The sequence below is a fragment of the Pleurodeles waltl genome, chromosome 12 (genome assembly GCF_031143425.1).
Source record: "Pleurodeles waltl isolate 20211129_DDA chromosome 12, aPleWal1.hap1.20221129, whole genome shotgun sequence".
NCBI lineage: Eukaryota > Metazoa > Chordata > Amphibia > Caudata > Salamandridae > Pleurodeles > Pleurodeles waltl.
Genome location: NC_090451.1, coordinates 237,937,090 through 237,952,892, shown reverse-complemented (window position 1 = coordinate 237,952,892; position 15,803 = coordinate 237,937,090). Strand labels below are relative to the sequence as shown.

At 45.6% G+C, this 15,803-nt stretch overlaps 1 protein-coding gene across 4 annotated transcripts in view; it reads right to left on the bottom strand.

Moving 5' to 3' along the window:
• The window catches only part of ZNF821 (zinc finger protein 821), a 420,332-nt gene that overhangs the window by 140,066 nt on the left and 264,463 nt on the right, over positions 1-15,803 (bottom strand). The gene's annotated exons all lie outside the window — the stretch shown is intronic.

Below are 15,803 nucleotides of genomic sequence, written 5' to 3'. Positions count from 1 at the left end.
TTTCCTGAAAATACCTCTGGAAACCTTTGCACAATCTCGTTATACATTAAATCACTCTCAATAGACAACACAGGTTCAGAACAGTTTGGGTTCAAAATAATACCTAATTTCCTTTGATCTTCCCAACCCAACAATGATGGACCTTTTTCAGCAATATACAATTTGCACATTACCTTCCTGTCTTTGAAATCAAATTCAACATTTCTATACCCAATTAATTCTATTCTTTCTCCAGTATAACTTTTCGCCTTTACATTAGATTTTTATAACTGTTCGCCCCAATTTGTTTTTAAATTTTTCATCCCAAATGTTATTTTCAATTATAGTAAATGGTGAACCGGAATCAACAATCACTATGACTGCCACTCCTCCCATGTTTACGTCACCCATTTGTTTTCTTTTCGTCCCCTGCTCAATGTCTAACAAATCGTATTCTATACAAAATACTCCTTTAGCATTAAAGTTCTCATCTTGTGTATCTGAATCAGTCACTGACAAATCTTCTTTTTCAATGTATTTGACTTTAACCTTTCTGCTACTCTTACACACCCTCGCAAAATGTCCAATACAGTTACACAATGAACACTTTTTTTTTTTTTTGCAGGACATTTCTTATTATCCACTAAGTGGTCCATGCTCCCACAACAATAAACATTTTTACACTCATAGCGTTCCTTCTGGTTGTTGACCTTTGCCTTAGAGTCACTCTTATAGTTTTTCTTTTCTCCTTTGATAACCTGCACCTGTTTAACTTCATGTACATCCTCTTCTATAGCTTTCACGCATCTGCCAGTAAGTTCCGCCTTCTTCAATAATGCAATAACCTCTTTCAACCGCGCTTCACCATTTACCCATAACTTATCCTGGATGTTAGGATGGCTTGTATACATAATTATTTGGTCACAAATAAATTCTTCCTGCAACCCACCAAATCTGCAAGACTTTGCTAAATTCTTGAGGACCGACACACACTCTTCAACGGTTTCCGATTTGCTCTGTTTCCTTTGAATTTTTTTTAAATCGATCCACTGCAACACAAACTATCGGGGAGAAGTGAGCATCCAAATCCTCTAACGCTTGGGTAAAAACATCTCCTCCTTCTCCATCACCTCTTATTTTCTTTTACATTTCATTGTCCATTTTAAGACCTCCAGGCCCTATACAGAGTAATAATATATTTTAATTTTTTTCTGCTGAAAACTCTTCATCCTCAAATGTATCTATGTAATTACAAAAGTACTCCTTCCATTCTTGCCATCTCATTACCGGTTTACCCTTAGATAGAAGAAATGGCTGAGGTGCGGATAAATTTAATGTACTCATGGTAGTTACAAAAATTCCTTTTTTTATATTTAAAAAATATATATATATTTATCACCTGGGCAATAACTAGCACTGTTAACTCCTTCACAGTGAAGGTCGTAACGGTTACGTCATTGGCTGCGGTGCTGAGGTGCCACGGACGTAATGGTTAGCGCTGCCCCCATGAGCCTCACCTCGGTGCCCCCAGAGCAGGGATGGAAGGGGAATCGCTTCCCCTTCCACACCCGCCCCGAGGTGTCTGATGACATCCCTGCGCAATTGTGCACTGACCTCATCAGAGGCCTGCCCCGGATCGGAGGAGAAATGCAAAAGCATTTCTCCTCCGATCACATGGAGGGGCTGAGAGAGGCATCAAAGGAAAGGAAAGGCCTTTCCTTTCCTTTGATGTCTTTCTCAGCATTTCTGGTGCCTGATCGCGCACCGGAAATCCCCACTAGACACCAGGTAGTTTTTTTGTGTGTATTTTATGCATAAGAGGAGCGGCCCCTTGGGCAAGGGCTGCTCCCCTGGGGGGGCAAATTATTTTTAGGCCATTTGCCTATTTTAATTAGGCTGATCTGCCCCCAGGGGGGCAGAAACTGCTAGACACCAGGAATCATTATTATTTTTTTTTTAATATGTGGGCCGCGACCCCTTAGACAAGGGTCGCTCCCCGGGGGGCAAAATTACTTTTAGCCCATTTCTGCCCCCCCTTGGGTGCAGATCAGCCTATTTGTATTAGGCCAATCTGCCCCCAAGGGGAGCAGAAACCACTAGACACCAGGGATTTTTCTTTATATAATATTGAATGAAGGGAGTGGCCCCTTGGGCAAGGGCCGCTCTCCAGGGGGCAAAATATTTGTAGGCCTTTTCAGTACCCCATGGGGGCAGATCGGCCTATTATAATTAGGCCGACCTGCCCGTGGGAAGGAGGGGTGGGGGGGCCAGAAACCCCTTGACACCAGGGATATATTTATATTTTTTGTTTACTTTATTTTTTTTATATAGGGGGAGCGACCCCTTAGGCAAGGGACTCTCCCCTGGGGGGCACATTTTATTTAGGCCATTTCTGCCCTTCATGGGGGCAGATCGGCCTATTTTTATTAGGCTAATTTGCCCCCAAGGGGGAAGAGCAACCAGTAGACACGAGGGATTTTCATTTTTTTGGTGTCAATTTCAGGCAAGGGTCGTTCCCCTAGGGGGGAAGTTTATTTTCGGCCATTTCTGCCCCCCTTTATTAGGCCGATCTGCCCCTACGGGAGGCAAAAACCACTACGCACCAGGGATTTATTTTTCGTGCTAATTTCACGCAGGGGAGCGACCCCTTAGGCAAGGGTCACTCCAGTGGGGGTGGGGGGACAAATTTATTTTAGGCCATTTCTCCTCCCCTTGGGAGCAGATCGGACAATTTCTATTAGGCAGGCCTATTTTTGGAAGGCCCATCTGCCCCCAAGGGGGGGGCAGAAAGCCCACCAGAGAAGATTTTTTTTTTCTTCAAACTAAAAGGTTGGGGGTATGGCCGTACCCCCACACCAAATAAATGGGGGTATGGCCGTACCCCCACGCCAAATAAATGGGGCCAAAGTTGTTATGCCCACCAGTGGGCAGGTGGGGCAATTGCCCTCAATCCACACCCCAGTGGGGAGGGAGGGGGGGCAGAACGTCAACTAGATGCTAGGGAATTAAGAAAAAAAAATAGTGTGGTGGTGGCTACCAACCAGTTTGGGCCCCCAGCCCAACTGAAGGGGGTAGAAATCTTTCAGCTCTCCCCCCACACACTAAAACATCTTATCCCATGGCACACAAGAGGACATTTGATTAATTTGGGTTTTGGTTTTACATTTGGGCCATGAGAGCTTGGCTAGCTCTCAAAATTGTCCCACTTGGAATGGTGAGGGCTGCACTTTTTGGACTTTGGGACGCTGCCATGTAGAAAAATCCACAAGACCTAGACATATCTGAAAACTAAACATCTAGGGGAGTCTACAGTGGTGTGCTTCACCTGCACCATTTTCTTATCCACAATGCCCTGCAAACCTCCAACTTTGCTCCCCATTTTTGTGATGGAACCTTCTAGAATCTGCAGGAATCCACAAAATTCCTACCACCCAGCACTGTCTCATCTATAACAATAACAATTCTGCCCTACTTGTCAGCTTAAAAATGTTTTTTTTTTTTAAACTGCTCTTTTGGATCTGCTTTGGTTCCCCCTCAATTTCAACATGTTTTTGGCTCTTCTCTGTCACAGGCACTTGGCCCGCCTACACAAGTGAGGTATCATTTTTATCGGGAGATTGCGGGGAACGTTGGGTAGTAGGAAATTTGTCCCGGTGAGATGATCCCACACAGAAATGTGTGAAAAATATGATTGATTTTTCAGCTAAATTTGAGGTTTGCTGAGGATTCTGGGTAAGAAAAAACTGTGGGATCCACAAAAGTCACACCTCCTTGGACTCCCTCGGATGTCTGGTTTTCAGAAATGTCTGGGTTTGATGAGCCCAGGACCAAAAACGCAGGTGCCCCCCGCAAAAACACGTAGTTTTGTATTTGATCATTTTGATGTGTCCAGATAAAGTTTGGGGGCATTTCCTTTCGCGAGCACTAGGCCTACCCACACAAGTGAAGTACCATTTTTATCAGGAGGCTTGGGGGAACACTGGGGAGAAATTTGTGGCTCCGCTCACATTTTAAAACTTTCTGTCACCGAAAAGTGTTTTTTTGGCCAGATTTTGAGGTTTGCAAAGGATTCTGGGTAACAGAACCTGGTGAGAGCCCCACAAGTCACCCCATATTGGATTCCCATAGGTGTCTAGTTTTAAAAAATGCACAGGTTTGGTAGGTTTCCTTAGGTGCCAGCTGAGCTAGATGCCAAAATCCACAGCTAGGCACTTTCCAAAAAATAGCTCTGTTTTCTTTGGGAAAATGTGATGTGTCCATGTTGTGTTTTGGGGCATTTCCTGTCCGAGCGCTAGGCCTACCCACAGAAGTGAGGTACCATTTGTTATCGGGAGACTTGGGGGAACACTGGGTGAAAGGAAATTTGTGGCTCATCTCAGATTCCAGAATTTTCTGTCACCAAAATGTGAGGAAAAAGTGTTTCTTGGGCCCAATTTTGAGGTTTGGAAAAGATTCTGGGTAACAGAACCTGGTGAGAGCCCCACAAGTCACCCATCCTGGATTCCCCTAGCTGTCTAGTTTTCAAAAATGCACCAGTTTGGTGGGTTTCCCTAGGCGCCCACTTAGCTAGAGGCCAAAATGTAGAGCTAGGGACTTTGCAAAAAACACGTCAGATTTCAATGTAAAAATGTGATGTGTCTATGTTGCATTTCCGGTCATGAGCATTAGGCCTACCCACGCAAGTGAGGTACCATTTTTATTGGGAGACTTGGGGGAAAACAGAATAGCAAAACAAGTGTTTTTGCCCCTTGTCTTTCTCTACATTTTTTCCTTCCAAATGTAAGACAGTGTGTAAAAAAGACATCTATTTGAGAAATGCCCTGTAATTCACATGCTAGTATGGGCACCCCAGAATTCAGAGATGTGCAAATAATCACTGCTTCTCAACACCTTATCTTGTGCCCATTTTGGAAGGTTTTCTTGATACCTATTTTTCACTATTTATATTTCAGGAAATGAACTGCTGTATACCCGGTATAGAATAAAAACCAATTGCAAGGTGCAGCTCATTTATTGTCCCTGTGTAAAAGGGTTCTTGATGAACCTTCCAGCCCTATGTATCCCTCCAACCAGAAGAGTCCAGCAGACCTAACGGTATATTGCTTTAAAAAATCTGACATCACAGGAAAAAGTTACAGAGTAAAACATGGAGAAAAATGGCTGTTTTTTTTTTTTTTACCCCAATTTCAATATTTTCCTATTTCAGCTGTTCTTTTCTGTAGGAAAACCTTGGAGGATCTACACAAATTACCCCCTGGCTGAATTCAGAATGTTGTCTACTTTTCAGAAATGTTTAGCTTTCTAGGACCCAGCATTGGTTTCACACCCATTTCTGTCACTAACTGGAAGGAGGCTGAAATGTCCCAGTAAAATGCCAAAATTGTGTTGAAAAATTGGGTTTTCTGATTCAAATCTGCCTGTTCCTGAAAGCTGGGAAGATGGTGATTTTAGCACTGGAAACCCTTTGTTGATGCCATTTTCAGGGGGAAAAAACACAAGCCTTCTTTTGCAGCCCTTTTCCCCATTTTTGTTTTTAAAAAACGAAATTTTCGCTGTATTTTGGCAAATTTTTTGGTTTCTTTCAGGGGAACCCACAAAGTCTGGGTACCTCTAGAATCCCTAGGATGTTGGATAATAGGACGCAAATATGGCGAGGTGTCACCGTGTGGGGATGGAGGAACCACTCCAGACTGCGTTATTGGATAAAAATTGAAGGATTTTTATTGATGATATGATATACAGGTAGGTTTGTTTTCAGTCTTCGTGCAATTGGGCTTTTAATTGGCGGGGTGTTCTTGAGGTTCTGTTCCGTCACTCGTCTCTCTCTTTCTCTCTGGTTCACAGGTCTTTCCCCAGGAGGTACATGTGGAGAGAAAAGAATAAGAACTGTAAGTGTTCTTTTAATATTATCTTGTTTCTTATTTAATGACACTACTATTCCTATCTTTCTGTTCCTGACACTGTTAAGTTACTCTTCTGGTTTCAGTTTAGCCCATACGTAACTGTGGTTTCTGTCCTATACTGATTCTTAATCGTTTTTATCTTTCTATTTTCCTCTAGTATCCAGCCGTTTCTGTACCTGGGCTTCGGCTGACTCATTAGAGGTAATGGTTGTCTACTATGCCTTTTGGTAAGTTCTCGTGTTTCTCCCTCCTTCTCATTTGGTTTCCCTCTTTCCCCTTCCTTTTTCCCCAGTGCTCGTGTACTTCAGTTTTCTCGGTGTTTGTCTATTCCCACTCCCCGTATCCCTGTGCTTCCCCGGCACTCCACTCCGTTCTCCCTCTTATTTACAGTCTCTCAGGGACGTAGTCCCACGCACCTGAATGGCCACGCTTCTCCTGGAGCGTGGCGGGATGCTGCAGTGTGTTCTCCCGGTCGCCTGGAACAGGGCCGTCTTGGAATCTCCTCTCAGGGATTCTTCCGGTACCCAGAGGGTACCTCTGCTGCTGGTTCACCGTCGAACTCTCTTCCTCGTCGCTCTTCTTTCCACCTCTCAACTCCGAAAGTGCTGACACAGGTTCCTTTGACCGCCTGTCGTCCCGCCGCTGCGGAACGAACGACCAATCACCGGCAGCAGAACCAGGAAGCTTCGGGTCAGCAGTGGCAGAGTCAGCACAAGTGATCGCCATGTGCGGGCACGCAGATTCCAGCCCGTCACATACACTCCCCCTAGGGAGCGGCCTGTCGAGAGGCTCCAGAGCCGGATAACGGGAAAGAAAATCCACTGTCACCATGTGTTTACCAGGTAGATGTTGGATCCGAAAAGAGAAGGGCTGCAATGAAAGGAACCAACGAAGAACACGGGCATTAGTGTCCTTATGATGGGCAAGCCATGTGAGAGGCGCGTGATCAGTGATCAGGGTAAAAGTTCTGCCCGACAAATAGTACCTAAGGGATTCGATTGCCCACTTAATGGCCAAACATTCCTTCTCTATAGCCGGATAATGACATTCTCTCGGTAGAAGCTTTCTGCTGATGTATAACAAAGGGTGGAGGGAATCATCAGCCTGTGGTTGGGATAATACTGCCCCAAGTCCCACGTCAGAGGCATCAGTCAATAACACGAAAGGTTTATCGAAATCCGGGCAACACAGCACAGGTTCCGAAGTGAGAGCAGTCTTGAGTTGTTCAAAACTACGTACAGCAGGCCTAGGGGGGGAGCCAAGGATGTTGGGACAGGAATTCTTCAATAGATTAGTCAGGGGTTCTGCAATGGTGGAGAAATGAGGGATAAATCGCCGATAATATCCAATCAAACCCAGGAAAGCCCTAATGTCTTTCTTTCTCTTGGGAAATTCCATATTAGAAATGGCTTCTACTTTTTCTACTTGGGGACTAATTCTAGCATTCCCCACAATATAGCCCAGGTACTTGATACTAGTCTGTCCGAGTTTACATTTGTCAGGATTGGCAGTTAAATTGGCCTTTCGTAGAGCATGCAATATGGTCCCTAGATGTGTCATGTGCTCCTCCCAGGTTTTACTGTATACAACAATGTCATCGAGGTAGGCAGCCGCATATTGCTGAAAGGGACGTAGGATTTCATCCATGAGCCTCTGGAAAGTGGCGGGGGCACTATGGAGGCCAAAAGGAAGGACAGTAAAGTGATATAACCCCGAAGAGGTGGCAAATGCTGTTTTTTCTTTATCGTCCTTTCTGCCAATAACCCTTCGTGAGATCTAAGGTGGATAAGTATTTGGCTTGGCCTAATCTCTCAATTAGTTAGTCTATTCTAGGCATAGGATAAGCATCAAAATAGGTGAGGTTGTTAACCCTTCTGCAAAACTGTGTGCTGCCATCGGGCTTGGGTACCAATACGACTGGCGAGCACCATGGACTGGTTGATGGTTCTATGATACCTGCTGTCAACATAGTTTGGACCTTTCTTTCAATTATCTTTTGCTTTGCCTCAGGGATGCGGTATGGCCGCTGTCTTGAGACAGTATTTTGTTTCAAACGGATGGGGTGTTGGACTAGGGTAGTCCTTCCCGGATATCTAGAGAAGACATCTTGATTTTGTTGTACTAACTGTGTTAGTTGATTGTGATACCCTTTTATAAGATCAGGATTGATCCATGGGATTACCTGGTTGGACCGATCCTGGGAAGTTATCTTGGGATATGGGTTGTCGTCCGGGATCTCAGAGTTGATAAAGTGAACAGTGTTGTCTCCTGTGGGCTCTAACCATTTCTTTAGTAAATTGATATGATATATCTGCTCCCTACCACTCCCTTGGGGAATGGCCAACTTATATGTGGTGGGGTTGATCTGAGCTACCACTTCGAATGGTCCCTGCCATTTAGCCAATAGCTTGTTGTCAGTGCTAGGGAGCAAGACCAGAGCTTTGTCTCCTACTGAGAGGGTGCGGACAGCACTCCGGGTATCGTAGCTTCGTTTCTGCTTATTCTGTGCTTCTTGTAAGGCCGTATGAGCTTCCTCCCATACTGTATGTAGATTGTCTCTTAAATCCCTGGTGTAGGACAAGAGATCTTTCACTTCCTCTTCTGTATCCTCCCACTGTTCCGCTAAAATGTCTAACAGGGTGCGTGGCTGTCTTCCGAATAACATTTCAAAAGGACTATGGCCCAGTGAAGCTTGAACATGTGTACGAATAGCATATAAGACTAATGGCAGTTTCTTTTCCCAGTCTTTCCCAGCTTCGGATATACTTTTTTTTTTAGTAAGGTTTTAATGGTTTTATTATATCTTTCTACTAACCCATCTGTTTGCGGATGATAAACCGAAGTACGGATTTGTTTCACCCCTAATAGTCTACATACTTCTGCCATTAACTTGGACATAAAAGGAGTCCCTTGATCCGTCAGGATCTCTTTCGGGAAACCAACTCTGGAAAAGAACTCTATCATGGCCTGAGAGATAGCCTTCGTGTGTGTACTGGGTAGGGGTATGGCCTCGGGATATCGTGTAGCATAGTCCACCAACACTAATACATACTGTCTTCCCCGATTTGAGGGGGTGAGGGGCCCGATAAGGTCCATTCCCACCCGGGTAAAAGGGATGTCAATAATGGGAAGTGGCTGGAGGGGAGCGGGTTTTTGTGGGGAAGGATTATATAACTGACATTTGGTACACTCGGAACAATGCTTGCGTATCTCGCCATAAACCCCGGGCCAATAAAATTGTCTCAGTACCGCTTCTTCCGTTTTCTCCCTTCCTAGATGACCTTCCCCATTATCCCCATGTGCCAGTTGTAATACCTGTTGATGGTGACTTTTAGGTATTACTAATTGTAGGTTATTTCCTCTGGTGGGTGTGGGATTTCTGTATAAGAGATTATTACGAACCAAGAATCGGGGACCTACCCCTGGTGCTATTCCAGACTCAGCCTGCTGCCAGGCGTATTTTAAGGTGGGATCCTCATTTTGATTCTGTCGGAAATCTCCGGTGACTGTGCAAACCTTTCCAATACTAAGGGAATCTGTGTGGGTTAGACAGTTCGGCATATAAGAGCGTCTTTGTCCACTTTTCTGTCTTCGGCTGAGGGCAATTCGTATTGGTTTGGGTTCATCTGGGTCCAATACTCCAGGACCTTCCCTCCACCATTCCCTCAGAAGGTGCTCCTGTCCTGCTTTCTCCAATAAGGAGGGAAAATCCACATAATCTGTACCGAGGATTATATCCTCATCAAGGCTGGGAAGCACCCCAACCCTGAGGTTTTCAGTCTGTTCTTTCCATTTCAATTGTATGGTCGCAACTGGATACAATCGTTGATCCCCATGTACACAGGTAATGAGCACCTGTGTCTCAGTTTCTATTTGTCCTGGTAATATTAAATCATCCCTGATCACGCTCTGGCTACATCCAGAATAATTTAGAGCTATCCTTTCTACGTCATTGATGAGTAGAGGGAGGGTGTATTTGGGTTGCTTCCCTCCAGCCCAAAATACCTTTCCTTTCGTCAGGCCTATCTCCATAGGTTCTTCTGTCTCTTTCTTTTGCGGGCAATATGACCCCATTCTGAACAGTTATAGCATTGGGGTCCATGACTGGAATATCCAGAGGGACCCGGACCCGCTGGTTGTGCTCGGTCAGTTCCAGCATTTCCTACCGGCCGTGGCATATTTAATTTAGGCATGGCTGGACGGGTCGGGGTTGGTAGGGTCCTACTTACATTAGCCCTAAAGTCCGTGCCTCTATGATAAGCACAGGCCAGCTCTATGGCTGTTTCATTGGTGAGACCGAGATGTTGCCGAACCCAGTTCCGGGTGGTAGGTGGGAGAGCATCTAAATATTGTTCCAGAACTATAATGTCAAACATTGCTTCTCTTGTGTTCTCTGTTGGAAGTAACCACCTCCTAGCTGCATGATGGACTTGATAATACAAGGTACGGGGGTTCTCTTGTTGCTGCCACTTCATGTGTCTAAACTTAGTGCGATAACTCTCACTGTCCAAACCTACTCTTTCAAGAATTGTTTTCTTAAGATCTTTGTATGGAAGAGTCCCACTGGGATTAACAGCTTGATATGTTGTTTGTAAATGGCCGGTGAGAAGGGGGGCGATGTATTGTCCCCATTTATCCTCTGGCCAGTTAGCAGTGCTGGCCACTCTCTCAAAATTGGTGAAAAACGAATCAGGGTCTTCCTGGTCCTGATAGCGTTGTAACACACTACTCGGCACTGTGGGGTGTACCTTTGTATGAGCGATGGTATCGGTAAGTTTCCCTAAAGCAGTCTCATGTACGAGTTGATTATTGGCCATAATCGTGGCCTGACTCTTAAGAGCTGTTTGCAGTGCCTCTCGTTCCTCTTTAGCGTGGCGGGATGCTGCAGTGTGTCCTCCCGGTCGCCTGGAACAGGGCCGTCTTTGAATCTCCTCTCAGGGATTCTTCCGGTACCCAGAGGGTACCTCTGCTGCTGGTTCACCGTCGAACTCTCTTCCTCGTCGCTCTCCTTTCCACCTCTCAACTCCGAAAGTGCTGACACAGGTTCCTTTGACCGCCTGGCGTCCCGCCGCTGCGGAACGAACGACCAATCACCGGCAGCAGAACCAGGAAGCTTCAGGTCAGCAGTGGCAGAGTCAGCACAAGTGATCGCCATGTGCGGGAGCGCAGGTTCCAGCCCGTCACACGAGGGTAGCTTATGTGGACGAAAATTTATGAGGGCATAAGCACAAACTGACCCAAACAGCCAAAAAAAGGCTTGGAACCTGAGGGGGAAAAGGCCTGGCAGCGAAGGGGTTAAAATATACGAGACAATTCGAAATTATTTACCTGAAACCTCAGTAAATATATTCAGTTTCTGTAAGTATATACAATTTCCTTTTGTAGGAGTGCTGCTCGTCTGCACACAGTCTTACCCAAAACCTCAGTAAATATATTCGGTTTCTGTAAATATCTACAGTTTCCTTATGTAGGAATGCTGCTCGTCTGCACAGTCTAGCTCGATTCACTGACGAAAAAAAAAAAATCAGAGCCCAAGATGGCGGCACGCACGTTTATGAGGTCACGCACATGACCTTTCTGACTTCCTTCTTAGTGACGTGCTTCCTCAATGCAGCGCTGTGCTGGCTTGTCTTACTGTCTCGCATGCGATACTGCGCTTGCTTACACTCACGTCTCCCACGTTGCACACCATGACGGGCTTGCTTGTGCTCGCGTTTACCTAGAGGGACTCCGCGCGGCAAAGCTGGCTCGCGCTCCCATTTCCATGAGTTTCCTTCAGGCGGCAGTATAAAAGACCCTGCATCCACGTTGATCGTCCCCCTGGAGTATGCGACCTTCGACCAGAAGCAGAAGGAACTGGATTCCGGTACATCCTTTTAAACGCTAATCACTGCCGACCTGCTCCAACACCTCACGCCGTCGTCAGTGGTGCGCAGTGGTGGGGGGCTGAGATTTCATTTTCCCTTGTCGCCAATTCTGTAGGGATGACTCCAGACTTGTTAATGATGTAAGCTTTTATTGTAATTCAACCCTGCACACCATAATACATCCTCCCTCTGTCTTCACCACCTTCAACTGCCTCCCGGATTGATTCTGCCTCCTACATTATATACCGGAATTATGACCTCACACAGTGTCATTTAAAAACATACTACACTCTTTAAAGACATACTAACTGACATCACTATAGTGTGTGTGCCACAGATCAACTGCAACATGTTTTCTGGGGTAATGAGGATGTCTCAGGGCCTGCTGTGTTGCTCCCTAAATACCACTTGCAGCACCTTCAGGTCCCTTCCCCGGCTTGCTAAATGTTGTTCATTTTACTTTTCTGTGTGCAAGTCTGAGCATACAATTCTCCCATCTTATCCTTATTTAAGAGCATAGTCCGGGTGGAAAAGGTTAACAGAGGGACCCGATACCCACAAAACCTCCAGCAGCCCAGTACCACTAGGTCCCCAGATTTCAGGCTTCGAAGCGGCCTGTTCCCTGAGAGGAGACCATCCGATGTCGTCAGCACTTTTGTATTATGTAAGCAGCCTTCTTTTCTTGTGCTTGGGGAGAAAAAGCATATGAGGGGGCAGAGCCCAACCAGCTCCATGGCTGATGGTTCTGTGCCCTCTAAGAGTTCACCTCATGGCATGGTTACACTCCACCCACATGGCCCAGAGGTTTCCTTACTTCCACACAGATCCAGACCAGCCTCTTGCTGTCTCTGATAAAGAATGGGGGCCCTGCATCCCTTGCCCAGAGACCTCATGTGCACCAGTGGGCTTTTGTCCACAGGGGCACCACCATTTAATACAGGTGCAGGCATGCCTTGCCATAGGCCCGCCTACTGCAGAGTTCTACGTTCACATTTTCTGGACCATTAGGGCCTCACTAGCAGAAACACAGCAGGATCCAAGGAAAAGTGGGGGAAGAGGGGATTGTAAAGAAACAAGAACCAAAGCAATTCACACTAGCTGCTTCAGAAAGAACCTACCCACACCAGCTCGCCCAGGTGACCAGGAGGCTCTGTGGGGCATCCTTGGCAGCCGCCGATGCACTATAAAACAGGGGTTCATCCACTAACCATTTTCTGCTGGCCCATCCACCCAGACCGCTGTTTGCCGCAGCATCTGGGCCTCTGCAGCTCCTAGTATCTCCAGAGCCTCAGCACCAGCTGCATTGACAGCAACAACCTAGTTCAGCTGCTGCATCGCGCCTAGGCCCTCAGCCAGCCAGCTCCACCCATCCAGCACCCAATGAAGCCAGAACGTGTTGGATGGGCCAGGGACAGAGTATATCTACAATTGAGTGAGGCCACCATCTTAGTGGTCAGGACACTCACCAAACTCCAAATTTTAGGTGGAGGCAACTTAGCTATCAGAGACATCAGTGCTGCTAATAACTCTCTCAGTACCAAAAGGAATGGAGTGGCAATTTCAATCTCTTATTCAGAATTAGACAATTGTTCTCTTTGTGCCTCTTTTGTGCACTCAACATTTGAGCCAACATCCTTGAAGCCATAACCTGAAGCATAAAAGACTGTTGTAAAATATACAGTATTACAGAATCTGATCTCTGAGGCTACGCGCGATGAACCCTGAAAACACCCTCCCTTTTTCCCAAAGCTTTTAACCTGAAAACGGAAAAGGGATTGCAAGCTATGAGCAGGATTAAGATTGATTTGCATACAACTGGGTCTAATCTGAGATGGCATTGTGGACAAAAAAGCACCGGTCTGTGATGCAGCCTTAGTAATTTTACCAGAGGTTGAGATTAATTGAAGACTCTCAGCAATCAATTTTTTGTTAATTTCAGTTTGACACCCTAATTGCGACAGGTATGCCCAGGCATGTGTTGCCTGCTCACTGTGCCACTGGAACCAATCTGCACCTGATTGGCGAACCTCACCTAGGTTGAAACCAGTCTTAGGTTGCTTGTCTTCCAGTTCAGAGACAACCTGGCTTGGCAGTTTGGGTTCTACTGTCTCTTTTGGAGAAGGATCAAGGCTGATGTGCATATGGCTAGGAGGTATAATCTGAGGTGGTACTGTGGGCAAAAAAGAGGAACAGGGATATGGCCTGAGCAATTAATAGTGTCTGAGATTAAATCAAGCATTCCATCCACTACTTTGTTTTGCATACTTCAGAAATCCCAAACCTGTGAAGCAGGTAAAGATTGTGGCTGCATAATGGAGCAGGGGAATAAGAGTTTACAGTGAAAGTCATTATGAGCATGTCGACTCTCACGGTTGAGCAAATTCAAAACTGAGCCAAAATGTACCCCTCAGTGGAAGGGCAAGACATCAAAAAATTGCTATACAGCTCAAAAATGTGAATGGAGGCTTAGGGCATCATTACGACCCTGGCGTCTTGAGATCAATGTGGCGGTCCGGCAGCCACATTACAACCGTGGCGGTCACGCCACGGTCTGACTACGAGTCTCTTCTCCGTCGGCGATTACATGATGGTAGCCCTGCCATGTAAAGGCTGGTGGAGTTGGGGTGCAGGATGCCCCAGGTGGGCCCCTGCACTGCCCATGCATTTGGCATGGGCAGTGCAGGGGCCCCCCTAGCCAGCCCTGTTGCAATTTTCTCAACATCTAATGGTGCACCCTATGCACTACAGCATCGCCACCTGCTTAATTATGAGCCGGCATCAATGTTGTAGGCCATTTCCCGCTGGGCTTAATGGGGCCCGCTGGAAGGGGACCGCACTGGCGGTAACCTGACCGCTGGAGTTTGGCGGACAGCCTTTTCCGTCCGCCAAACTCATAATGCTACCCTTTCTCCCTTCTGCACCTCTGACAACTCACAGAAGATAAACAATCCAGCAAAAGCTTATCACTGAATTCCCCACAGAATCATTTTCCTCTCCCCATAAAGCATATTTTTTTGTCTAAGAAAAATACCTTGACAACAAAATAAGTGAATTTACAAGAGAGGAAGGCAGTCACAGAACCTGCCACCATGGTAAAATGTTTTCATAATGAAGACCACATATAAATCTTTCAGCAAAAAAGAAGCATTGTAAAGAACAAACAAAATTGAAATGTCAGGAACCAGCGCTCCCAGATCTTCACAAATGAGCGAAAAAAGAACTGATGGCCCAACTTCCACTGTGGACACTCTAAAGTGCCAATGCAGATTTCATTTGCAAGAGATAATATACCAATGGGAATAGTTTTCTTTCATTTTATCTCTTTGAAAATCGACATGGATGGGTGCAACTATATGTACCTTTTCAGCTCTTTTAGATTTTTCATAGTTTTATATATTCCCAATTACATATGGATTTGTTTACATCATCCGATCTCTGAAACCTGTGAGTCGACCAGAAGTGTAGATTTTAAACTATATAAAATACCTTACTCACACACACACACGATTATTTGACTACTCACTTACCTCATACAGTAAACTTTCTATTATGTACATGTGCTTTATTCTGCTTACATAACCTGTACCTGGTATACATGAGCGATGAGAAGCTCTGGCTACCACAGTCCAGTTGACACAAAGGGCACAGGCAAAGCCCTGCCATGAGGTTTGGATTCAAATTCTCAGTCACCTAAGAACAAGGGAATCCAATTGAGCAGCAGACAGGAAGAAAGCTTTCCAGCACAACCAGATCAGATTGCACTTACATAAGTACTCCCAAGCCCTACAGGGGTTGTAACTCTCATATTAATAATCAGGGTACGTCAGTCATAACTGCAAATCCTACTCCCTCAACAGGACTCAGTTAGCATGAACAAACCCAAAGTCTTATCCAAATGGTCCCAGCCTAGCCATTTAATCCAAGATACTGACTCAATGACAATCAGACTATTTCAACTTTAGATGACTGTCTCAGAAAAATAAAAAAGATTTATTGAGAGCATTTTGATTTTTAATGTAGCACAAATCAGTGCCTGAGAAACACTTTCCCATAG